The sequence below is a fragment of the Palaemon carinicauda genome, chromosome 6 (genome assembly GCF_036898095.1).
Source record: "Palaemon carinicauda isolate YSFRI2023 chromosome 6, ASM3689809v2, whole genome shotgun sequence".
Taxonomy (NCBI): Eukaryota; Metazoa; Arthropoda; class Malacostraca; order Decapoda; family Palaemonidae; genus Palaemon; species Palaemon carinicauda.
The window spans coordinates 83834329-83859917 of record NC_090730.1 but is presented as its reverse complement, the minus strand read 5'-3'; the positions used below and the strand labels follow the sequence as shown (position 1 = coordinate 83859917).

The 25589-nt window shown below is 49.3% G+C and overlaps 1 protein-coding gene across 1 annotated transcript in view; it reads left to right on the top strand.

Moving 5' to 3' along the window:
* Positions 1 to 1992: 1992 nt before the first annotated feature.
* Positions 1993 to 25589, top strand: part of D2hgdh (D-2-hydroxyglutaric acid dehydrogenase) — a 268744-nt gene continuing 245147 nt past the window's right edge. Inside the window, exon 1 of the mRNA XM_068375280.1 lies at positions 1993 to 2270. The gene's annotated coding sequence lies outside the window, so the exon portion shown is untranslated. The remainder of the gene's footprint in view (positions 2271 to 25589) is intronic.

Below are 25589 nucleotides of genomic sequence, written 5' to 3'. Positions count from 1 at the left end.
TTATTAGTAATTGTCCATGAATTAGTGATGTTGTTTGTCCCTTCCGATGTCGCCTATTTTTCTCGGTGGGGTTTAATGATACGTTGGTATTCTTAAAATACATTTAATGGACTTGTGATTACATTGTTTTCTGTCTCTGGGCTTCTACCAACTCCCAACTGAACGTCGGACTCGAGCGTCTCGTAAACTATCTCACAAACCAAAACATAAGAGAAAACAATAGAGTATCGCTCTTAAGAGACTTAAATCCTACTGCAATACAAAAGTAAAAAGAATCACATCCTATCTTTGAGGTTATTAATAAATGCTTAAAACCTAATATCAAAATACATCATTTCTGTTATGTACATTCTTAAACCTGTTTTATCAATGCAATATGATGCAATGTTGCGTTCAATACACGTAACATTTGAGGTAATACAGTACATTATTACAATAATACATAACAGGAATATACATACATAGTAATCCTACCTATTCTGGCATACTAAAGAATAATAGTCTAATTGAGTAAGTAGCAGAGGGATGGTGCTATAGAAGTAATCAGACCTGAATAGGTACTGATAGATAAAAGCTGCTTATAAGTCATCCGTATTATGAATAAATTCAAAACCAGTGTAAAAATTTATCTCAACACAAATCATTTAAGAAAAGATCATACGCAGGCGTTAGACTTATGTCTTGCATTTCTACGCAGTGACGTTACAACCATGTCGTGTTGAAAACAAGTTGAATTCAGCACAGTTACCCGTGTTTCGCTAAAGAAAACATAAATTATGGGAAAGAAAGTTTCAGGGGTAACTACAAAATTGGGAGCGAGACCAAAATACGAGAGAAGAGAATAGGAGGTTCTTCACAATTATTATTATTATTATTATTATTATTATTATTATTATTATTATTATTATTATTATTATTATTATTATTATTATTATTATTATTATTATTATTACAAGCTAAGCTATAACCCTAGTTGGAAAAGCAAGATGCTATAAGCCCAAAGGCCCCTACAAGCAAAAATAGCCTAGTGAGGACGGGAAACAAGGAAATAAATAAATAAATAAATAAACAAATAAATAAATAAATAAATAGATAAATAAAAATACTTTAGTAAAGCCTTGGTTCTGTAAAAAGGGAGGTATTAATAGAAGTTTAAGAAAAATACAAAATCAACTGCAAAATCATAAGTGCAATTGGAAATAATTACCAAGGAGATACTACAGGCACTGACTTCGGGACTTTTTGTTTTCCCTCTTGTCTGTTAAATACTACATTTTCTTTAATTTTTGTCTTAGCATTTGGAATACTTTACTCTTATATCACTGTTTTCTGTGGCAATCTTCACTAATTCTTTTTATCTTTGTGCAATTCCATAGGGTTCAATACGACTTTGTAACTGTCTTTTCTTTCTTTCTTGATTAATATCGCCAAATTCTAATCAAGTAGAATCACACAGTGATCTGAATACACAATCTCATTTGATATATAGGGATTATCCTCCTCACCTTCCCTGATTAGAGCATTATCCATCATTGATTTCTTATATTTTTCATCTTTAGTCCAGGTTCCTTTACATCTCCAGTTACTATTGGCAACTATCATGTTGTACTCTTTTGCTATGTCAACTAACATTTGGCCGATTTTGAAATATCTCCATTATTGGTTTTATGATATTTGTCACTTTGCAGGTGAAGTCACCCATTGCAACTGTGTGTGTGTGTGTGTGTGTGTGTGTGTGTGTGTGTGTGTGTGTGTGTGTGTGTGTGTGTGTGTGTGATCGCGCGCGCGTGCTTATAAATGATTTATTGAAATTTTAATTGTATACTTTTGTGGTGCAGTTTGTAATACAATTTTCACACACAAACATGATTTTGTAACACACATTCTTTATCATACGTAAGAAAAAATATAAAATAATTATGTTCAATCTAGGGATTTTTCTATATTTGTAGACAGCTGATAATCCAAAACAACACCGCTTCACTCTTCTTCTTTCTTTCCTTATCAGTGTCAGATCCGTATGATATAAGTATAAGTAAAAACACAAGTTTTCAAGGACAAGGGACGTGATAACGCATATCATCTGAGCAGTAGTATTAATCTGACTCGGCATACCTAATTCATGATGATGATCAATGTAGTTTAAAGTGTCATCATATAATAGTCTATTTGAACCGACCTCGCCAAAACTTGAATAGCCGACCGTGGTTATACCTGCCAAGTGCAGCAAGCTATTACGCAGTTTAGGAAAATATATATAACAATTGAAGGTAATATTATGTCTTATTTTTTTACCAAAACTCTATAGGCTCTTTTAGATGTCAGGATGCCAGAAAACTTTAAATCAATCAATCATCCTGGGACCTAGTTGTTCTGACATGTAATTATTAACGGTACCTAGCGTAAATCCATAGCTTTTCAGTTATGTAGTCAACCCACCATAACTCAAAAGACTATAGATTTCCGGTAGAAATCATCATCTAAAACGTTCAAAACACCACAAAATACAGGGTAAATATATGTTATTTTAATTTCTAGCCAAATACATGAACCATATATTTTTCCTTCTCGCTATCTTGGGTTCTATGCATTTCTGACCATGATTATTGGGGTAACCCATTCATGAGTTTTTGGACCCCGTCTCTAAAGACAATTGTTGGGGACACCTGTGGGAAACCGGGTTTTATGGGGTGGGGAAATGTCATAAATGAGTGATTTGCATCAATAATAATGATCAGAAATGCAAAATAAGCACAAGATAACCAGTTGCAAAAATATAGGGTTCATGTAAGTGGCTAAAAAGAGGCTAAAACGTGATTATTCAACACTTGAGAGTTTTTAAAGGGTACAGAACCTAACAAACCCACCTAACCTAACCTAGTAGTTCCCAGGTCACGACCCCTGGACCCTGCTTCCCAGGTCACAACCCCTAGCTGGGGACAAGCCCCCCAGACCCCCCCTCCCAGGTCACATACTATAAGTAATTCACAAATAAATCGTTACATTATGATAAAGTAAATCACAAATAATTCCTTACCCTATGATAGACACATGCATCTCTTTTCTTTTCTTTTTTTTTTGTCTTGGCAATCTATACAGAAGCTTTTCAGTAGAAAATGAGCTGGTCTTCCCTAAAGATTATTTCAGAATCGGACCTTTGAGGGATAACACAATGACCTTTTAGAAAATGTACCTTATTTTGCGGTGATATTAATTTCACATGTGTAACAATAGATTTATATTGAACAGAGAGCATTTCCATCGTAATCAATGGCCGACAGAAATGAAATTACACTAAATTTCGAAAAAGATTAATGTACTTCCTTAAAGTTCCCTCTTGGAGATGTCTTTATGTGATGGTGGTGAAGTTGAAACTGAAAGGGAAGGTGAAAAAAAAATGGCTGTTATAGAACAACATCCGGTAACTTATGAAGAAGTACTTGTAAGCTGTTAATTGGTTTAAAAAACCACATGACAGATACGTCTTTGTAAATGCACAGAAAGCTCCCTAAACCGATTGGAGCCAAACATGCATTATAAGTCCCCCTCATTCTCTCAGATGTAAATAATGGACTTAGAGTGAAAAACATACTTCACATTTTAATCGACTGACTGGTCGGAATCTCTTCTAGCGGGAGGTTTACCCTGGGAAGGGAAACCTTCTGCTGCCCAAACCTAACACTTCTCAGCTACAGCAAAGACCAGCAGCTAAATTGCCGATGAAGAGGGCTAGAGACCCAAAACAGCAGGGTCCTAAGGTGTTTAAACACGCCTTTCGAGGCATAAAGTCCTTCCGTGGAAGTAGGGGTAGGAAGAGATCTGGCCATGGCTGATCCCACTAGGACGGGCAATCCTCCTATGTGACTGTCTGTGGTTGGATGCCTGCAGAGCCGCTGGCAGAGTTAGCTTCATCATGGGGCCAAACCCTGGGCAATCGAAGTGATTCGTGCAGGGTATTGCATCCCATTCACACTATCTCTCCCTCCACTGACTAGTGCCCTTCCATCAAACTCCTATGCAAAGGGATCTGCACAGGAGTTAGCCTTTTGGGCAGAAGTCCAGACCATGTTGGTGAAGGGTGCTCTCCAAGAGGTCCTTGATGGGTCCCCAGGCCCTAATCCATTCGTTTTCCAGGAAGTATCTAAGATTCTTGCTAGGCCAGAAACATTACCAGTTCAAGGTGCTGTGTTTTGATCTATCCACTGCATCTCAGGTGTTCACGGAAGTGTTCTCCCATGTGTCTTCATGGGCCCACAGAATTGGCATCCGTCTCCTAAGATACCTGGACGACTGGCTGATTCTGGCAGATTCAGATGCGACCCTTCTTTGCCACCGAAACGAGCTTCTAAGGTTTTGCCCGGATCTGAGGATCATGGTAAACCTAGAGAAGTCTCATCTGTCTCCCTCCAGAAACTGGTATATCTTGGCATGCAATTAGATATCTTAAGGCACAAAGCATTTCCATCAGACGAAAGAATTCAGAGGCTGAGGAAGGTAGCACAGCCCTTCCTCAGACGAAAAAATGTCCCACCACAGGGCTGGCTGCGCCTGCTCGGTCACCTCTCTTCTCTGGCCCCTCTAGTTCCCAACAGTCGCCTCAGGAAGAGATCACTCTAGTGGTGTCTAAAATCCCAATGGAATCAGTCCACTTACTCCTGGGATTGTCCAGTCTGCATAGGACAAGAGGAACGGACGGACCTCAGATGGTGGCTGGCAGACCTAAACCTCTGCAAAGTGGTTAATCTTTTCATGCCTCCCCCTTAATTGATACTTTTCAGATGTGTCAAAAGAAGGGTGGAGGTCCCACATGCTGCACCACTACATCTCCGATCAATGGTCTAAATCTGAAAGGTATCAGCACATAATCTCTTAGAGATTAGGGCAGCCTTCCTTGTCCTTCACCAGTTCCACCAGTTCCTGGCAGAGCACTCCTTGGTATTGATGAGCAACAATACCACGGTGCGGTACCTTTTCACAGCTGCTGGGCTATCTAGCAGTAGAGATACTCAGATGGGTAGAAGTCAATTCGGTGACCCTATCGCCTCGCTTCATTCCAAGCAAATGGAATATGCTAGCAGACAATCTGAGCAGAGCAACTCAGAAAGTGGGCTCCGAGTGTTCTTTGGATCATCTAGTAGCCAACAAAGTCCTGACTTTGTGGCATTCCCCGACTGTGGATCTTTTCACAACAGCGCTGAACTTCAAGCTCTCGTTGTACTGCTCCCCAATCCCGGAGCCTTAAGCGCTTTGGCAAGATACATTCCAACACCAATGGGTGAACTTAGACGTGTACGTGTATCCCTCTGTTTTGTCGGATGAGAAAAATCCTCAACCAAGTCCGAGTAAGCGAGAACATACGGATGACTCTTATAGCTCCGCCATGGCTTCATACAGAATGGTTCCCGAACCTTCTGCAGCTCCTCACAGAGATACTGATAGAATTCCTTCCACAACATGATCTACTCAAACAACCACAAAGCCATAGTCTTGCTTCATCTTTATGCCTGGAGACTGTCCAGCACCTCCTTACACAGAGAGGCTTTTCACAACGAATTGCGAGGAGAATGGTTGGACACCTTAGACGCTCCACAGCATCAATCTACCAGGCGAAGTGGTAATTTTTCTGTGGTTGATGTCTTGGAAGGGGTATCTCTCCCCTTGATGCCTCTGTTCCAACCATAGTGGCGTTCCTTGTACATCTTCGGGAAGAAAGGCTTCTCCTGGTTTTGGCAGTCAAAGGCTACCGCTCAGCCTTGGGTCTCACCTTTAATCTGAAAGGAGTTGAAATTTCCTCCTCGTCGTAACTTTCTTTACTCATACAGAGCTATGAGATTACTTGTCCCTAGTCGTAGCTTATACCTCCTCCTCGGAACGTGGTTCAGGTTCGTCAGTCTCTGAAGGGCCTTCTTATGAACCATTACGCCAGGCAACAGATCGCCACCTCACGTGGAAGACGATGTTCCTACTCGCTGCATGGTCTATCCTCTGACGTCTCCCACTCTAGGAGATGGGGAGAAGTAATTCTCAGCTACTGTACTTCCCTGAGTTCATTGCTAAGACTCAAAATCCGGGTTTACTGGACCCAAGGTTTGGCCCATTCCGAATAGAGAGTCTTCGTTCTATAACTGAAGATCCAGACCAACTGTTACTTTGCCCAGTCAGGAATTTGAGGTGTTACTTGAAAAAAATGGCAGTAGCTTGCCCCTGTGTGTCGGCACTTTTTGTCAGCACAGGTAAGGTCTAAAGGAGTGTCAATAGGAATACAATTTCTTCCTGGATTCAAAATATAATCCAATTTGCTCTCAATCCATACCCTTCTCCTTCCAAATGACCCAAAGCTCACGACGTCAGGGGTATTGCAACGTCCCTGGCATTCAAAAAGAATTACTCTGTCGCGCAGGTACTTCAAGCGGGTGTGTGGAAGTGTCAGACCACCTTCACCGCCCACTACCTGCAAGATGTAACCCACAGGAACATGGATACGTTTTCCATTAGTCCTGTGGTGGCTGCACAACAAGTGGTCTAAACACCTCAAGCTCCTTGCTGGAAAAGTAGCACAGGGTTGAGGTCTGAAGTTACCCGGGTTAGTGTGGGATGAATGAGTAAGAATGACTAGTTCCTTTAGTCCTTTTACCTTCTTCCCCCCTGGGGAAAACAGCACCGCGGTCCTCAGCACAGCTGACCTCACATCTCTTCGGGTAAGGCTCATATCCCATGTGCATCCTGGGTATAGGAATTATACTTTGTTGCATCCACAGTAACATTTTGAGGGAGGGTATTGGATATGAGGATTCTCATATCTTAATATTCGAGTTCCTATGCTAAAGACAAGCCACATTACTAGTTTCATGAACACACGCTTCGGCAAGCCACTAATAGTGCATAACACTTGTTTCAGCACTTCATTTTAGCAAGTGTAGGGTTCCAACTACAATAGATCACATATCGAGGTAGAGAGAATCCCCTGTCATTACCAAGGCCAGTTGGTAGGGACCTCCTTCCTCCTAAGAGTAAGTTACCCCTATAAATAGCGGAGGGTTTGTATTTGCTTAGGAACCACTGACAAATTTTTGAAAGTAACTTGTAGTTTTCCTAGCATACAAACCTGGAGCTATTTATACAAATTGGCCTGCCACCTTGTCCCCCAAGAAGTCCTGCCAGAAAGCAAAAGTGGTTACTCAGCCCAGGTGTGTGAGTGAGTCGGGTAGCCAGTCTACCCCCACCCCCACCCCCACCCGCTAACTAGCGGTTGGGGTAGTTATCACTCACTAAAATTATGATGGCTCATCATTCAGCTTCACCGAAAGTAATATCCCTATAAATAGCTCCAGGTTTGTATGCTAGGAAAAGTACAAATTACAGTAATACCTTGAGACACAAACTTAATGCATTCCGGGACCCAAGCTCATATGTCAATTCGCTCGTATCTTGGATCAAATTTTCCCATATAAAATACATAAAAAAAAATTAATATGTTCTCACCTTCTGAAAAAACACCTAAAAACAGTTTGTTCCATAACCGAAATACAAACCACGCTATATTTATGGGGTATTACTTTCGGCGTAGCTGAAATGGCGAGCCATTAGATTTTTAACGAGGGTTAACTACCCTCTCGCTAGCTAGCGAGGGGTTAGGGGAGAGGTAGCTAGCTACCCCTCCCCCCTCACACACCGGTGAACTGATTCACTTCGCTTTTGGCTCGGACGGTGGGTAGACGTCTCTGTCCCGTCCTCGCATGGCAGCCATTAATGTTTTGTCTTTACTTAATTACTTACTTTTCTTATACTTGATATATATGTAAACATTTTTATGTTTATGTATATATTTGAGTATAGAATGCAGTAAGTTTCCTTTTCAGTGTTTGTGCTGTGTGTGTGTAGTGTACGACAACTTCTCCGTGTGGTTCCAGGCCCCCACTGTGACATTTTATGGGTCGCGATCTCTCCATTGGTCCTTCGGTCCTTCGGCTTCCGATTCTCGGGCGCCGTGGGGGATCGTCATCGCTGAACTTTATTATTAATCTGTTTTCTCCGCTGTTCCTCCTTCCCTACGGGGAACTTGGACCTTCAGCGTAGGGAACATGGGAGTTAGTTTGACTACGGTCTCTCTCTCTAGAGGTCGTTCAACCTTTTATTACTACAGTACTACGTATTACGGTAGCTTCCTTCCCGTTGCGGGTTGAGTTGCTACTCTGTTATTTTGTCTCAATTATTCTTAATGAAATCTAATTGTATTTGTTAACTTTTCAGCTTCTGTGTAGAACGCTTCCCTCCTGGGTTCATTCGTTCTTACTTTTAGTGAACATTTTTAGATGAATTACGTAATTTTAATTGTTATAATTCTGTTTTTGTTACAGTTCCCCGCCTTCCCCCCCTTCCCATGAGTGTCAGTGGGGGAGGAGGGCGCATACCTGGTGTATAATTCCTATGTTCCTTTCCCTCGGGGTTCCTCTTTGGAGTTTCCTCCGGGGGGATGAATGTTAACTAGTTAATTATTTTGTTTTCACAGTTATCTATCTAGTTTTCGTTTGCCTAATGTGCCAACGAAGCAGAGCTGTCCAGTTTGGGCCTGGGGCGTCTGCTGTTGCCGCCTCCTCTCTAGGACTTCGTCATGGGCGTGTCCCGTGACAACTGTCAGCTCCTTAGTTCATTTAGAACGCTCAGGAGGTTCGCCTCCATGGGTGGGTAACTTCCCTTCCGAGGGAGGTTCCCTTCCCAGGTATGAGTTTTTCCCCTTCAGGGGGGGTAACTTCTCTTACCTTTTTCCTGGTCATCGGGCAGTTATGCTCTTGGTGCTGAGCAACCGCTTTTGTAACCAGGCTCAAGGGGCTGAGCGGTTGCAAGGCCGGACCATGGAATTCGTGCGATTATGCTCTTGGTGCTGAGCGGTTGCACTTGCAGCTACGCTCAAGGGGCTGAGCAGCTGCAGGAGCTCCTCTTCGGAGGGTTGCTCTTTTTTGGTCAGCTTGCTGATCCAACGACCCCAAGGGGCATCTTCATCAGTTCTTCTTGTCTCTTTTATGAAGTGTTCACCTCTCTCGTTTGCGAGAGAGGACACTCATAGAGACTCCTCTTTCGAGGACTCCCCTGCTGTTGTTGCTGATGTTGCTGAAGGCTCAGTTCCCCCCTCCGAACATCCTTCGAGGGAGCAGCTGAGTCCAACGGTCTCTCCTGCGAGTGTCTCTCCCCCTCGGGGGGGTTCACTAACAGAGACTCCCCTTCGGAGTATTGATGATGGTGCTCCTGTCCGTGGTCGTCTTCATCTTCAGCCGCAGAGGATCCTCCTCGACGAGAACAGACCATTGCAGCTGCTTCGCTAGACCTATCGGCAGATCGTTCGCGATCTCCGACACCTGCCAGACCTTCTTGTCTTCCTTCTCCGTTCCTTGATGCAGCTGCGCAGTGGGCGCCACTACACCCCGTTTTCCAACGGACACCGGTCCCTTTGGGCCAAAGGGCTTATCTCACAATGTGAGTAAGTCCCTTTAGTGCCAGGTTTTTACCTGTGCAACCTTGGTCTCCTGCGCGCTCGCGCGCAGTAGTTCGCAATGCTCTCCTACTGTGGACCAGACTTCCGCTGAATCAACTCTCCAGCGACCTCCTATAGCTGAGTCTCGCCGTAGATGATCTGATCGCCAACACTTCTGAGACCCTCTGTGCGGCTACGCGCCATGTGCACCAGCGGTCTCCCAAGCGCCCACGATCACCAGCTTGCCAGCGCACATCTGCTCGCCCTTTCTGATGTGCGCAATGCACGCCAACGTTCGCCCTCGCGCCCACGATCTCCGGATCTGGGCGCAGGCAGGGAGATTATTTCTTCGCTGAACTCCCACGTTCGTCTGCTCACCAGCGCACATCTTCGCGCCCTTTCCTGATGTGCACATGCACGCCAACGGTCGCCCACGCGCCCACGATCTCCGGATCTGGGCGCAGGCAAGGAGATTATGCCTTCACCTCCTCGCCGACGATCTCTCTGGTTCTGCACCCCCTGCTGATATCTTCTGGCCACGCAACTACGCCCCTACGATCTCCCCGTTTCCTGCCTCGTCGCGCGCAGTTCAAGAGGTTCCTACGCTAGCGCACAGGCGCTCACAATTTCCTCTGGACTCGTAGCGCCCTTCTGGAGTTTCGCGCGAAGCGTGCTCACGCGCAGTTCCAGTTCCAGCACTCACTCGGTCGCCAACGCGTCAGCACGCTTCCACATCACAGCGCGCCGCCCAGGAGGCACCTAAGCTAGCGCACTGGCGCTCACAGGCACCCCTGTGCTCTCCTTGCGCGCCAGCGATCTCCTAAGCGCCCGAGCGATTCTTTGCCTGCGCGCAAGCGTTTTCAACGCGCTAATGCTCCCACGCTTCAATCGTCGTAGGTCTTCTACTCGCCCACGCGTTAACTCTCCTGTACGCCATCGGTCGCTACGCGCCATCCCTCGCCAACGTGCCACCGCTCGCCAACGCGCCATCGCTCGCCAACGCGCCTTCGCTCGCCAAGACGCGCCATCGCTTGCTTACGCGCCATCGGTCTCCCGGCCGCCTGTGCTTGCCCTTACAACCGCGCGCCCACTCGCCCGCACGCCCGTGTGCCCACTCGCCCGCGCACATGCGCACCCATGTTCCCCCGTGCGCGAACGAACAATTTTCAACCGCGATTCCCGTCGGGTTTCGCAACACGGGCAACCTGGCGAGTCTTCTGGAGCGGGTACTTCCAGATCATTTTCGTCACGATCTCCACCCGTAGACGCAAAGCAGCGCACGTGCAGGAGCAGGAAGAAGCTTCAGAGAGGTCTGGGCAACATTCTTCTCCTTCTTTTCAGGCAAGCCCCATCATCTCTACTCTTTGGGATCACCCGATCCCCTTCCCTCCAGCGGGGTCGCTGACACTGCGTCTGTCAGCTGTCAGCAGAGGAGGTACCTCAAGATCATGAGGAAGCCTGGTTTAGCTCTGCCTCTCCACCATTCCGTGGAAGGGCTTCCAGGGGAATTTCTCTCAAGAAATTCTCCGCCCGGCAGGGGACTTTCTCGGCTTCGGAGTTCTTGAGCCAGATGAAGGCCGCAAAGTGTGCCATGCAGGCCACTTCGTCGCTGGTCATCTGGCTTGGATCTCCGGGCATCCTGTTGTTATCTGAGGACTTGTCCAAGTGTGGAGGATTAATTTTATTTTAATTTATTTTTTTTTGTTTGCCAAATCGAGAGAGAGAGAGAGAGAGAGAGAGAGAGAGAGAGAGAGAGAGAGAGAGAGAGAGAGAGAGAGATGAATTTTATTTGCTTTAGCTTTGTCAAATATAGAGAGAGAGAGAGAGAGAGAGAGAGAGAGAGAGAGAGAGAGAGAGAGAGAGAGAGAGAAGAGAGAGAGAGTGTGTTTATTTGTTTTAGTTTTGTCAAATAGAGAGAGAGAAAGAGAGAGAGAGAGAGAGAGAGAGAGAGAGAGAGAGAGAGAATTTAATTTGCTTTAGTTTTGCTAGATCGCGCGCGCGCGAGAGAGTGAGTATGTGTGTATGTGTGTGCGTGTGTGTTTGTGTGTGTGTATGTTTGTGTGTCCGCGGTGCGCGCCGAAGAACAAGTGGTAGTTAGTGAATGATTGTTTGTAGTGAGAAAGACTGTCGGTATATTTGAGGTTATTTGTTTACATTTTTAGCTAGGTTAGGGTGGTAATGAATGTCTTGGGCGAAAGGATTTTCTATTTGACTGTAGCAGGAGTCGGTTGTTTTTTTTGTTCATCGTTAGCCGGCTGTGAAGTGTTTTTTTTTTGTATAGGAGTAAGTACTGTTTTTATTTATTTTTTTTAGGCGCGATCATGAATGATAGAAAGTTATTTATTTATCTTTGATTATAGTGCGATAGTTTAGTTAGTTAGGAGTTTTCGTAAGCGTTTTTTCTTTTTTATTGCAGGCCGTAATTCCTCCTTAGACTCTTTTAAACTCCTTGGAGTTTTTGTTTGTCTGTGGCCTGTTGGTTGCCTGCCGCACATTAATAGATTGATGACGACCTGGACCGTATAATATGAACATAGGAATAGACTGCAGATATATATATTTACATAGAATTTTGACCGTTGATGACCCGGCTGTGAAATAGATTGTTCCTTTATGATGACATGATGATGATGATGATGATGATGATGACCACCACCGCTTACGTGATTGGACAGTCGAATTGACTGCTCGTTATTGTTTGCCAGGAGTGGTGGCAATTGGTTACAAAGACTGGTGCCAGTGTTTAGAGTCTGTGGACGACGGTGGCCACACACAAATATTAATTTAAGAAGTTCTCGTATGTTTTAGTATTAAGTTTGATTATTTTTGCTGGGTTATATATGACGATTGGTGTTTTAGTGTTGTGATTTTTTTTAGTGTTTAAGTATTTTTCGGTACTGTGTGGGAAGTAAGTGTTTTCAGTACTGTTTGTGGACTGATGATGTTGGGTATATTTAAAGGCTATTGTTTTCCCGATTATTGGAGAGTTCTCGGTACCCTTACGCACCGATATCTATTTATCCAGCTAATTTTGTCTGTTGAATTTAATGTGTGATTTTTGTTTATTTGGTTGCGGTAAATATAGTTTTAAGGTTATGTTTTGTTTGTTTTTCCCTTCGTGCAATAGTCCAGTTTGAAGTAAAGTAAGGGGATATTTTGGAAGTAATAGTGATCAAAGGTGTGGGGGTTGTTATTGTTTACATCCCGCCACACAAGGAGAACACCAGGAAGACCATGGAACTTTCCTCCTCTCGGGCACGAACACCATCGTTTGCCGGCTCACCAAGTTTCGAACTTGTAGGCAAACTCGATGTTGAAGCATTGAGATGCAGTGACCGAGAGGTTCTTCTCGGAAGTCCCAAATGTCGATATCGGCAAGCTCAGACTCTATTTCACCCTTGGAAAGAGCTTGTTTGAGCCCAAGGACGTGGGATGGACAGCTGAGAGGTAGAAGAAATCGAATCTCGATTCGCCCCTCCAAAGGTGATTACATCCGGACCCTACAAGCCTCCAGCGCCTCAACAACAACAGCCGCGTCGGCCTAGGACATCGGAACCGGCTCCGACGGCTAAGACAAAGGTGTCTAAACAACAGCCCCCTCCTGTCAGGGACAAGAAGGACGCGAAGTCCTCCTGGGGAGGCAATGATCCTAGAGGGAGCGGCCGAGGCCGCAGACGGCAGGATTGGTACCCCCCCTGCCCCCCCCCCCCCCCCCCCCCCCCAGTGGGGGGATGCCTAAAGTTGCGCGTTCAGGTGGCAGCAACTCGGGGCTGATTCCTGCACGATTTCCGTGATCAGCCAAGGATATCGCGTCCCGTTCATAACATCTCTACCTTCCCTGACAGCGAATCCAGTGTCGCTGAGCCCCTATGCCATGGGATCAGCAAAGGGGCTAGCCCTTCGGGCAGAATTCGGGACCATACTCTAGAAGATGCTCTCCATAAGGTTGTCGACGGCTCCCCCCGGCTTCTTCAGTCGACTTTTTCTTGTAAAGAAGGCATCTGAAGGCTGGATACCCGTCATCAGCTCTGAACAAGTTTGTCAAACAAAGTTCGTTCAGCGTGGAACAGCAGAGTCGTTCAGACTTGCAGTGGGACCACAAGTCTTCAGGTGCACACTGGATCTGAAGGACGGGTACTTACAGATCCCAATCCATCCGTCTTCCAGGAAGTACTTGGAATTCAGCCTAGACAACAAGGGCTACCAATTCAGGGTGCTGTGTTTCGATCTCTCCACAGCACCGCCGGTGTTCACCAGAATGTTCACCCTGATATCTTCGTGGCCACACAGGATCGGCATCCGTCCCCTTCGCTATCTGGATGACTTGCTAACCCCGGCAGTCTCGGATTCGACCCTTCTTCAACACCGAGGCAATCCTCTGGGACTTTGCCAAGATCTAGGGATCATGGTAAATCTCGAGAGGTCTTCTCTGCTTCCATCCCAACAACTGGGGTATTTAGGCATGATGTTAAACACCAATCTCCACAAAGCCTTCCCATCAGTCGACAGGATAGCAAGGCTGAGGCGAGGCGCAGAACCTTTCCCCAGACGAGGAGAGCTTCCAACCCAATCTTGGTTATGTTTCCTAGGTCACCTTTTCCTCCCTGACCCGTCTAGTTCCAAACGGCCGCCTTAAGTCCCGGTGGAACCAAGGCAACGATTCCCCGGACACTCTGGTCCCTTGGGACCTGCGGAACGAATGGACCCGCAGTGGTGGCTGTCCTACGGGAACCTTTGAAGGGAGTGGATTTTCGCGTCCTTCCCCCGCATTTGATGCTGTTGTCGGATGCGTCAAAGAAGGGAGGGGGGGGGGGGCACGTTCTGAACCAAAGGATCTCAGGCCTATGGTCAGAATTAGAAAGGTACTTCCACTTCAATCTGCTAGGAATGAAGGCCGTATATCTAGCCCTTCAACAGTTCCAACAACCCTGGCGGATCACTCTGTGAGCGACAACACCACGGGGGTGGCTTATTTCAACAAGCAGAGAGGTACCTTTCATAACAGCTTTCCCATCTTGCAGTAGAGATACTGAGATGAACCGTTTCCACTCAATACCAATATCGGCTCGCTTCATTCCTGGCAAAGGAATATGCTCTCCGACAGTCTGAGCAGAGCCTCGCAGATGGTGAGTGCCGAGTGTTCTTGGGGACCCCTAGTAGCCAACAAAGTCCTGACTTTGTGGTCCTGTTCGCGACAGCCTTGAACTTCAAGCTGCCGCTGTACTACTCCCCCAAGGCACTCTGGCAAGATGCCTTCCTACAACGGTGGGACAACATCAACGTCTACGCCTTTCCACCGTTCTGTCTGGTGAGAAGAGTGCTCAACAAGACCAGATTATCGGTCAACCTGTTGATGACTCTGATAGCTCCGCTACGGCATCATGCAGAGTGGTTCCCGGACCTTCTGCATTCCCTGACGGGACTCCCGAGAGACCTTCCCCCACGACACGAGCTACTCGAGCAACCACACTGCAACATTTGCCACAGAGCCGTAGCATCGCTTCGGCTTCATGCCTGGAGACTATCCAGCATTCCCTCACAGAAAGAGGCGTTCCGCAACAAGTTGCGGAGCGGATGTCTCGACACCTGCGAAAGTCATCCGCAGGGGTCTACCAGGCGAAGTGAAGAGTCTTCTGTGGTTGGTGTCGTGGGAGAGGTAGCTCTCCCCTTGATGCCACTTTTCCAGCAAAAGCGGAATTATTGTAGACCTGCGGGAGGGAATGCGCCTTTCGCTCTCGGCGGTGAAAGCCTATCGCTCAGCCTTAAGCCTGGCCTTCAGGCTGAAAGGAATAGACATTCCCTCCTCGCTGGTTCTTTCTTCGCTCATACGAAGCTACGAACTTACCTGCCCCCAGTCGGAATTGAGACCTCCTCCATGGAACATGGTTCGGGCTCTTAGGGCTCTCAAGAGGCCTCCTTGCGAACCATTACGCCAGGCTTCTGATCGTCACCTGACTTGGAAGACGGTGCTCCCGCTCGCTCTGGCCTCAGCCAAGCGTGCCAGCGAACTTCATGGTCTCGTACGTCGTCGCCCATTCAAGAGGAGAGGGGGAGGTAATGTTTAGGTTCGTCCCTGAGTTGGTCAATAGTATCAAAATCTTGGAGTCTGGACCCTCGGTTCGACTCCTTCAGGTTTTCGAGTCTCCGTTCTGTAACAGATGACCCAGACCTTCTCCTACTATGCCCAGTAAGGAGTCGGAGGTGTTATCTTAAGAACAGCTGGAGTTTCGTCCTCACGTGCAAGCCCTGTTTGGGAGCACAGGAAGGACGGAGAGGAGGGTCACCAAGAATACCTTTTCAGCCTGGATTCGTAGGGTCATCCATCACGCCCTGAATCCAGACCCTCCTCTGTCACGTCGCCTTAGGGCACGCGACGCCGGAGGCATCGCAACGTCCCTGGCCTTCAAGAATAACTACTCTGTAACGCAGGTGCTACAAGCGGGAGTCTGGAAGCGTCAGACGACCTTCACAGCCCACTACTTGCAGGACGTGACCCACATGAGCTTCGATACGTTTTCTATCGGCCCTGTGGTGGCTACACAACAGCTGGTCTAAACCTCAGGCTCCTTAATGGACAGGTAGCAGAAGGTTGAGGGCATTGTTACCCGGTTTTAGACTGCATGAATGAAAGAAGTCTGTCTGGCCCTTACTTCTTTCTTCATCCTCCCCTCTCTTGGGGAAAGCAGCATCCTGGGTTCTCTGCATAGCTGACCTCAAACCTCTGCAGGTAAACCATGCTTCCTTGTGTTTCTAGTATTAAAATAATACTGTCGCGTCCCCCATACCTTGACGAGGTTTTATTGGGAACGTCCTAGCCTAGAATTCCATCTAAGGGACTTCAGGTCAACTCCCTTGGACAAGTCACACTTCATCCCTCCACACACAAGCTTATGTAGGCCGCATGTTCCTTGCAGAGCAAGGAACTTGCGAGGTGCAGGGACTCTTTTTCTCGAAGTGCTGCTCACTCGGATTCTGAGCCCCTGGGCAAAGCCAAAGCCAGTAAGACTGGGACTTTCCACCCTTCCTAAGGGGTAAGTCACCCCATGTAAATAGCGTGGTTTGTATTTCGGTTACGGAACAAATGACAAATTCGGAGATAATTTGTATTTTTCCTAACCATACAAATCTTAGCTATTTACACATATTTGCCCGCCAGCCCTGTCCCCCAAGGCAAGTCCTACCTCTAAGCGAAGTGAATCAGATCACCGGTGTGTGAGGGGGGTGGGGTAGCTAGCTACCTCTCCCCTACCCCCTCGCTAGCTAGCGAGAGGGTAGTTAACCCTCGTTAAAAATCTAATGGCTCGCCATTTCAGCTACTCCGAAAGTAATACCCCATGTAAATAGCTAAAGTTTGTATGGTTAGGAAAAATGCAAATTATCTCCGAATTTGTCATATTTGTTCCGTAACTGGAATACAAACCACTCTATTTAATAGGGTATTACTTTCGGCGCAGCTGAAATGACGAGCCATTAAAATTTAACGAGGGTTTACTACCCACACCGCTAGTTAGCGGGAGTAGGGGAGGGTAGCTTGCTACCCCCTCCCCTCATACACACCTGTGCTTGAGCTCACTTTGCTCTCGGCTCGGATGGTAGTCGGACGTGTCCGCTTTCATCCTCGCCGTCATTGGCAGCCCTTAATGCTTTTTTGCTTGTTCTTTTACAGTTTTGTGTGTGAAGTTGGCCTCTGCTATTATGTGTACCTGCCCTGGATTTCCCTACTGCTCCTGTGGAACATTCATGTCGGCGGTCGAGACCGATCCTCACGCCCTTTGTCCTTACTGTAGGATAGCGATAACAGGTGTAGTGAGTGTAGGGAGTGGTCTACCTCCCAGTGGGAGAGGTTTTCGCGGCAACGGAAGAAGAAGTCCAAACGGGATATTTCTCCTTCGAAGGTTTCTTTGAAAGGAGAAAAACCCAAGGCCTCTTCTTCCGATGCTCAAACCTCCTCCGAAGCTCCCACTCGGTCGGTCTCTTTCGAGAGACCGTCGAGTGGTAGCGTAGACCGTTGTACTGTTTACCAAACTCGGGGTTCGAGATATGGCGTTGCTTCCCTTAGCGAAGCAGCTCCACCTTTCCCGCCGGGGGAGGATTGGTCGCTAATCCCTCTTTTTCAGCTTTGGTCATCCTTGGGGCTCGAGGGTTTGCCCTCCAAGGAGGTCTTACTTGACTACATCTGATTGGGTGCCGCTGTCAAGCAATCGCCGCCTCCAACAGAGGTTGATCCTCTGTCGATTGTCGACGTTGTGGTGTCAGAGGTATCCAATGCGGTATCACCCATCACTTCTGCCTTCTTCAAACCGTACAGTAGCTGACGGCTTAGTTTCTCCCGGTTCTGTTCAACCAACAAGGGAGAAACTAAGTCCAACAGTCTCTCCTGCTGGTGTTTCTTCCCCTCGAGGGAGTTCACTTACAGAGACTCCTCTTCGGAGGACTGCAGAAGGTCAGCTTGCTGATCCTACATCCCCCAGAGGGCGCATTTGTCACAAGGCTCGCCTTCCTCTTCGCCAGAGAGGCCTTCCTTCACCTGCGGTGAGGAGGCGCCTCTTTGGTTCAACATCTTCGTTGCAGTTCCCCGCAGAGGAGCCTCGTCATCGATCACTGACTGTTCCTGTGGTCCTGGACATTTCTGCGGATCGTTCGCGATCTCCTTCGGTGGAAGGTTGTCCTTTCAAAGGACACGTCGACCTTCCACCCGACAGACCTGCTGACCTGCCGTCACCCTTCTTGGATTCAGATGCACGCTACGCGCCAACGAAACCTGACTTTCACGCTCGTGTAGCTCGTTAGGCTCCGTCAACAAACCTTAATACAGGGCATCAAGGGTGTATGCGCCAACGAGCGCATACATCCCATCAGGAGCCCAGCTCTTTCACGTCCTATGCTCGCACTCATGAGCATACACGCCCACGTTCTCCTGCACGCCAGGCTTTGCCTGAGTAGACACGCCCACGCTCAGCTGTGTGCCAACCCTCACCTGCGCGTCAGCGCTCTCCTGCGCACCGTCAACCTCCTGCACGCCAGCGCTCTCCTACGCGCCAGCGCTCTCCTGCGCGCCAGCGCTCTCCTGCGCGCCAGCGCTCTCCTGTGCGCCAGCGCTCTCCTGCGCGCCAGCGATCTCCCGCGCGCCAACGCCCACGCCCAGCAATCATCTCTCCTGCTCGCCCACGATCTTCTGATCTGGGCGCTATTGAGAAGTCAACTATGTTGACTTCTCCCACGCGCCAGCGCTCGCCATTGTGCCAGCACTCGCCTGCGCACCAGCTCTCGCCATCGCGCCAGCACGCCCCATCGCCTGCACGCACCCACGAGGATACGAGTGCGCGCCCCGCGTGCCCTCGCCCATCCTCTCCTGCAGTTGCGTGCCCTCATTCTGACGCGCGCCCACGAACAGCACAGGCTTCAACTGTGTGCGCGCCCTATGACTGGTTCAGGCTCACGCGAACTCTCGCCCGCGCGCCTGCCCACTCAACGCCCGCACTCAACGCCCTGATCCTGCGCGCCCACGCGCGCACGAATACTCTCCCCCGCGCGCGTGTGCCAACAGTCTCCCGTACGCGCTCCTGTGTATCTACAGTCTCCCTCACGCGCTCCTGTGCGCCATCAGTCTCCCGCGCGTCCACGCGCACGCCCGCTGTCTCCCGCGCGCGCAGGTGTGCAGGCAGCAGTCTCCCGCGCGCGCGCATCAGCAGTCTCCCGCGCGCGCGCATCAGCAGTCTCCCGCGCGCGCGCATCAGCAGTCTCCCGCGCGCGCGCATCAGCAGTCTCCCGCTTGCGATTCTCGGTATTCTCCCTCGCGCGAGCACCATTACGCTCCCCCGCGCGAGCGTCAATATCCTCCCGTGCGCGAGACTGCTGAGCTACGCAAGGCAAGGTCGCTATCCCCTCATTCCCCTCCCCGCAAGCGCATAACAGCGCGCATTGTGGCGGAAGGGAAACATCTAGAGGGGTTCATGATCCCTAAGCCTTTCCAGGCGACCCCACTAATGAGAACTCCTCCCAGGAATCATTCAATTACTGTCCCATCAAAGGGAATATCTGACAGCGCGTTTGACAGCCAACAGCCCTGGTTCGGTGCACTAATCAGAGCCGTTACGCAGGCGTTAAAGCCTGTTTTCTCTGAATTAGGTCACAGATCCTTGGCTGTTTCTACCCCTTTGAAGAGGAAAAGAGGAGTTCCAGAAACGGTAACTTCTCCAAGGGCTAAATTGACTCCACGTAAGCCTTCGAGGCAGGTTCCTTCTGTTCCCCAGACTATCTCTCCTTCCCTGTCGGACGAAGATTTCCCGTCCTCATTGGAATCACGTGAGGTGAGACTTTCCCCCATCGCTACAATGAGGGAAACCTCTCCTCACGCTGAGGTGTCTTCTCAGGTGGGGACTGGAAGGAACTTGCCATCTTTGTCAATGTTAGAGTCCTACATCCTTCCCAGGAAGGAATCTAAGGACTCTAAGACATTACCAAAGTCCTCTATAAGGACCAGGACGGAGCCAACTAGCCACTGGGAGAACGTCCGCGACTCTCCCCAAGAAAGCCTTTGGGGACAAGAGACTTCGCTGCAAGTCCTATGTCAGGAGGAGAACAGTAAGAGTCAGAACATGCGTTTTGGCAAGTTCTGACTCTAATGAGGGCTCTCAATGGGTTTTCCGACCCAGAGATCCCTCCCGAGACGGCAAGGACACGGTCTTGGACCATGTATTCGGTACTCAGAAACCCTCCAAGACCAGTGCAGCTCTGCCCTGGTCTCAGGGGGTTAAAAGTACCAGGGACAAGATCGCTGTACAGCTCTCCGAGATGTCCTCCTCCAACCGTTCCAGTGCCACCAACAAGCTCCTCCCACCACCTCGCGTACAACAGAGGAGGTACTTCGAGATCCTTGAGGAGCTTTGTTTAGCTCTTCCGTTTCACCACTCGTTGGAAGAGCTTACCAGGGGAGTCCCTCTTGAGAGACTCTCTAACCAGCAGGTCTCATTCTTGGCAACCGAGATCCTTAACCAGGAGAAAGTTTCGAAGTGTGCTATGCAAGTCACTTCGTGGCTCGACATCTGGTTGGGGACCTTAGGTATCCTGATACGTTCTGGGGACTTCTCCAAAGAACGTACTAGGAAAGCTATGGAGACTTTCCTTCTCTCGGGTACTCGCACCATAGAGTTTCTGGCCCATCAAGTCTTGAACTTGTGGGCAAACACCATCCTGAAACGTCGGGATGCGGTAGCTGAGAGATTCCATCAGAAAGTCCCTAGCACCGAGATCAATAGGCTCAGACATCCCTCTTTAGAGGGATCCATCCTGTTTGAGCCTAAGGATGTGGAACAGGCTGCTGAGAGGTGGAGGAAGTCTCATCAAGACTCCCTCCTTCATAGGGCTTTAACATCTAAGCCCTATGAGCCTCCAGCACCACAGCAGTCCCGTCCAGTCAATCAGCATCTCCAAATAGGACTGATGTGACAAAGAGGCAGTCAGTCTTTCTTTGGCTTCCAATTCTGCCTTTGCTAGGAATTCTGGAATTCTACTCAGCCTCTCATTGAATTGTTTGCCTCTGATGTCCCTATCCAGTTTTCCAACTGTAAATGTGTGTTGGACATCTTCCCAACTATCAGAATCATAAGGAAGGGGTAGAGAGACAGATTTGCACTCTTCTAGCAGTGGCAGGGGCTTACCTTCTATTACTACCTTCTTCACAACTTTTAAACTTTTTGAGGCGAAGGGAAAGACAGTATCCTTAGGAGCTATAAAGGTGGTTTGCTTCCTGCCGAAAGCAGAAAGTTGAGTGTTTGTAAACTCAGCCGTCTTTAGCTCCTTCACTAATAAGGTTTGAGCTTTTCTGTGGTCCAGGATGATAGTTTTAGAGTAGGAAGAGGAGTAGAAGTAGAGGCAGGGGTGGCAGATACAGGGACAGGGGTCTGAGCCAAAGAAGTACTAGGAGCCGTGCTTACCTGATGACTGTCTAAAGACACTTCTGAGGCTTCCATCGTCAGCAGGATCCTCTTTCTCTCTGGCGTCATGGGAGAGGTTGTCGACATGTCGTCATCAAAGCTCATCACCTGAAGAGTGTCCCGAACTTCATGATCTGCCTGATCTAGTTGTACCGGTGGGAGTTGAACCTTCGGAATCTGGTGACCAAACAGAGCAGTCACATCGGCCTTGGGGAAGAGGAGGTCCCTAAGTTCTATAAGCAAGGTAAAGGGCACCTTGTTGAGAGCTCTTCTTGAAGCCTTTTACCCAATGCCTAATAATCTCCTGACCCCATGCTCTATTTTCCTGGGAAACGTTGTTAGTGTGGAAACCCATTTGAATTAGGCCTTGCACAAACTCCAGTTAGTAGGTTCCGAGATGGCAAAGGAACCCTTGGAAATCAGCATGTTTCCGACAGGTCTTGTGGCCACAAGACAACTTGACCTGCCTGGTGCAGGTTAGCGTAGCACACTCCATGTCTTCAGCAACCTGTAAAGATAGAAAATTGTCAATGAGTACTTTGTTCCGTAACTGGAATACAAACCACGCTATTTAATAGGGGTATTACTTTCGGCGTAGCTGAAATGACGAGCCATTAATTTTTAACGAGGGTTTACTACCCACACTGCCAGTTAGCAGGGGTAGGAGAGGTTAGCTTGCTACCCCCCCCTTTTCCCCCCCCCTCTCACACACCTGTGCTTGAGCTCACTTTGCTCTCGGCTCGGATGGTAGTCGGACGTGTATGCTCTCATCCTCGCCGTCATTTGACAGCCATTTAATGCTTTTGTCTTTTTCTTTTTCTAGTTCTGTTTGTGAAGTTGGCCTCTGCGATTATGCGCACCTGCCCTGGGTTTCCCGACCGCCCCTGTGGAACTTTCATGTCAGCGGTCGAGACCGATCCTCACACCCTTTGATCTTCTTGTTGGAGCCAATGGTGTGATAGCAATAACAGGTGTAGGGAGTGGTCTACCTCCCAGTGGGAGAGGTTTTCGTGACGACGGAAAAAGAAGTCCAAATGGGATATTTCTCCTTCGAAGGTTTCTTTGAAAGGAGAAAAACCCAAGGCCTCTTCTTCCGTTGTCCAAACCTCCTCTGAAGCTCCCACTCGGTTGGTCTCTTTCGAGAGACCGTCGAGTGGTAGCGTAGACCGATGTACTGTTTACCAAATTCGGGGTTCGAGAGATGACGTTGCTTTCTCTAGCGAAGCTGCTCCACCTCTCCCTCCGGGGGAGAATATGTCACTAACCCCCCCCTTTTCAGCTTTGGTCCTCCTTGGGGCTAACGGGTTCGCCCTCCAAGGACGTTTTACTTGACTACATCCGATTGGGTGCCGCTGTCAAGCAATCGCCGTCACCGACAGAGGTTGATCCTCTGTCTCTTGTCGACGTTGTGGTGTCAGAGATATCCAGTGCAGTATCACCCATCACCCCTGCTTCTTCAAACCGTACGGTAGCTGACGGCTTAGTTTCTCCCGTTCCTGTTCAACCAACGAGAGAGAAACTAAGTCCAACAGTCTCTTCTGCTAATGTTTCTTCCCCTCGGGGGAGTTCACTTACAGAGACTCCTCTTCGGAGGACTGTACAAGGTCATCTCGCTAATCCTATGCGTCACAAGGCTTGTCTTCCTCTTCGCCAGAGAGGCCTTCCTTCACCTGCGGTGAGGAGTAGCCTCTTCGGTTCAACATCTTCGATGCAGTCCCCCACAGAGGAGCCTCGACAACAATCACCGATCACTGTTCCTGCATTGGTCCTGGACCTTTCTGCAGATCGTTCGCGATCTCCTTCGGTGGAAGGTCGTCCTTTTAAAGGACACGTCGACCTTCCACCCGACAGACCTGCCGACCTGCCGTCACCCTTCCTGTATAAACCTAGCAAGGTTTCATCTGAGCACACTAAGGCGCGCCACCCAGAGACGCCCTATGCGCCAACGAAACCTGACAAACGCGCTCTAGTAGCTCGTCAGGCCCCGTCAACAAACCCTAACACAGGGCATCAAGGGCGTATGCACCAACACGCACATACATCCCAACAGGAGCACAGCTCCACTACACGCTATGCACGCCCTCACGCACATACGCGCCCACGTTCTCCTGCCCGCCAGTCCTTGCCTGACCCTAAGCTTACACGCCCAAGCCCAGCTGCGCGCCAACTCTCACCTGTGCGCCAGCACTCTCCTGTGCGCTGTTAACCTCCTGCGCGCCAGCGCTCTCCCGCGCGCCAGCACTCACGCCCATCAGTTAACTCTCCTGCACACCAACGGTCTACTGATATGGGCGCTACCGGGAATTCAACTAGACTGACTTCTCCCACGCGCCAGTGCTCGCTATCGCACCACCACTCGCCATCGCGCCAGCGCTCGCCATCGCCCGCACGCATCCGCGAGAATACGCGCACCCCGCGCGCACTCGCCTATCCTCTCCTACGGATTCGCGCCCACATTCTGTCGCGTGCCCACGAGCAGCACAGGCTTCAACTGAGCGCCCACGCGCCAGGGGTCTTTCTCCTGCGCGTGCACGCCCTACGACTGGTACAGGCACGTGCGAACTTTCGCCTGTGCGCCCGTGCACCTGCGCACTCAACGCCTTGATCCGGCGCGTGTGCGCGTGCGAATACTCTCCCCCGCGCCTGTGCGCGGCAACAGTCTCCCTCATGCGCTCCTGTGCGCCCACAGTCTCTCGCACGCGCTCCTGTGTTCCATCAGTCTCCCGCGCGCCCACGCGCACGCCTGCAGTCTCCTGCGCGCCGCACCAGCAGTCTCCCGCGCGCGATTCCCGGTATTCTCCCTCGCGCGAGCACCATTACTCTCCCTCCCGCGAGCGTCAATATCCTCCCGCACGCGAGACTGCTGAACTACGTACGGCAAGGTCGCCATCGCCTCATTCCCCTCCCCACAAGCGCATACCAGCGCGCATTGTGGGAGAAGGGAAACATCTAGAGGGGTCCAGGATCCTAAAGCCTTTTCAGGCGAACCCACCAATGATGAGAACTCCCCCCAGGGATCCTTCAATTCCTGTCCCTTCAAGGGGTATGTCTGACAGCGCGTCTGTCAGCCAACAGCCCTGGTTCAGTGCACTGATCAGAGCTGTAACGCAGGCGTTCAAGCCTGTCTTCTCTGAATTAGGGCACAGATCCATGGCTGCTTCTACCCCTTTGAAGAGAAAAAGAGGAGTTCCAGACGCGGTAACTTCTCCAAGGGCAAAACTGACTCCACGCAAGCCTTCGAGGCAGGTTCCTTCTGTTCCCCAGACTGTCTCTCCTTCCCTTTCGGACGAAGATTTTCCGTCCTCAGGGGAATCACGCTAGGAGAGACTTTCCCCCATCGCACCAATGAGGGAAACCTCTCCTCCCGCCGAGATGTCTTCTCAGGCGGGGACTGAAAGGAACATGCCATCCTCGTCAATGTTGGAGTCCTACATCCTTCCCAGGAAGGAATCTAAGGACCTTAAAACGTTGCCGAAGTCCTCTACTAGGACTAGGATGGAGCCGGCTAGCCACTGGGAGAACGTCCGTGACTCTTCCCAAGAAGAGCCTTTGGGGACAGGAGACTTCGCTGCAAGTCCTACGTCAGGAGGAGAACAGCAAGAGTCAGAACATGCATGCGTTTTGGCAAGTTCTGACTAATGAGGGCTCTCAACGGGTTTTCCGACCCAGAGATCCCTCCTCGAGAGGGCAAGGACACGGTCTTGAACCGTGTCTTTGGTACTCAGAAACCCTCCAAGACCAGTACAGCACTGCCCTGGTCTCAAGTGGTTAAGAGTACCAGGGACAAGATCTCTCTACAGCTCTCCGAGATGTCCTCCTCCAACCGTTCCAGTGCCACTAACAAGCTCCTCCCACCTCCTCGCGTACAGCAGAGGAAGTACTTCGAGATCCTTAAGGAGCCTTGTTTAGCTCTTCCTCTTCACCACTCGCTGGAAGAGCTTACCAGGAGAGTCCCTCTTGAGAGACTCTCCAATCGGCAGGTCTCATTCTCGGCAACCGAGATCCTTAACCAGGAGAAAGTTTCGAAGTGTGCTATGCAAGCCACTTCGTGGCTCGATATCTGGTTGGGGGGGGACCTTAGGTATCCTGATACATTTTGAGGATTTCTCCAAAGAATGTACCAGGAAATCTATGGAGACCTTTCTTCTCTCAGGTACTCGCACGATCGAGTTTCTGACCCACCA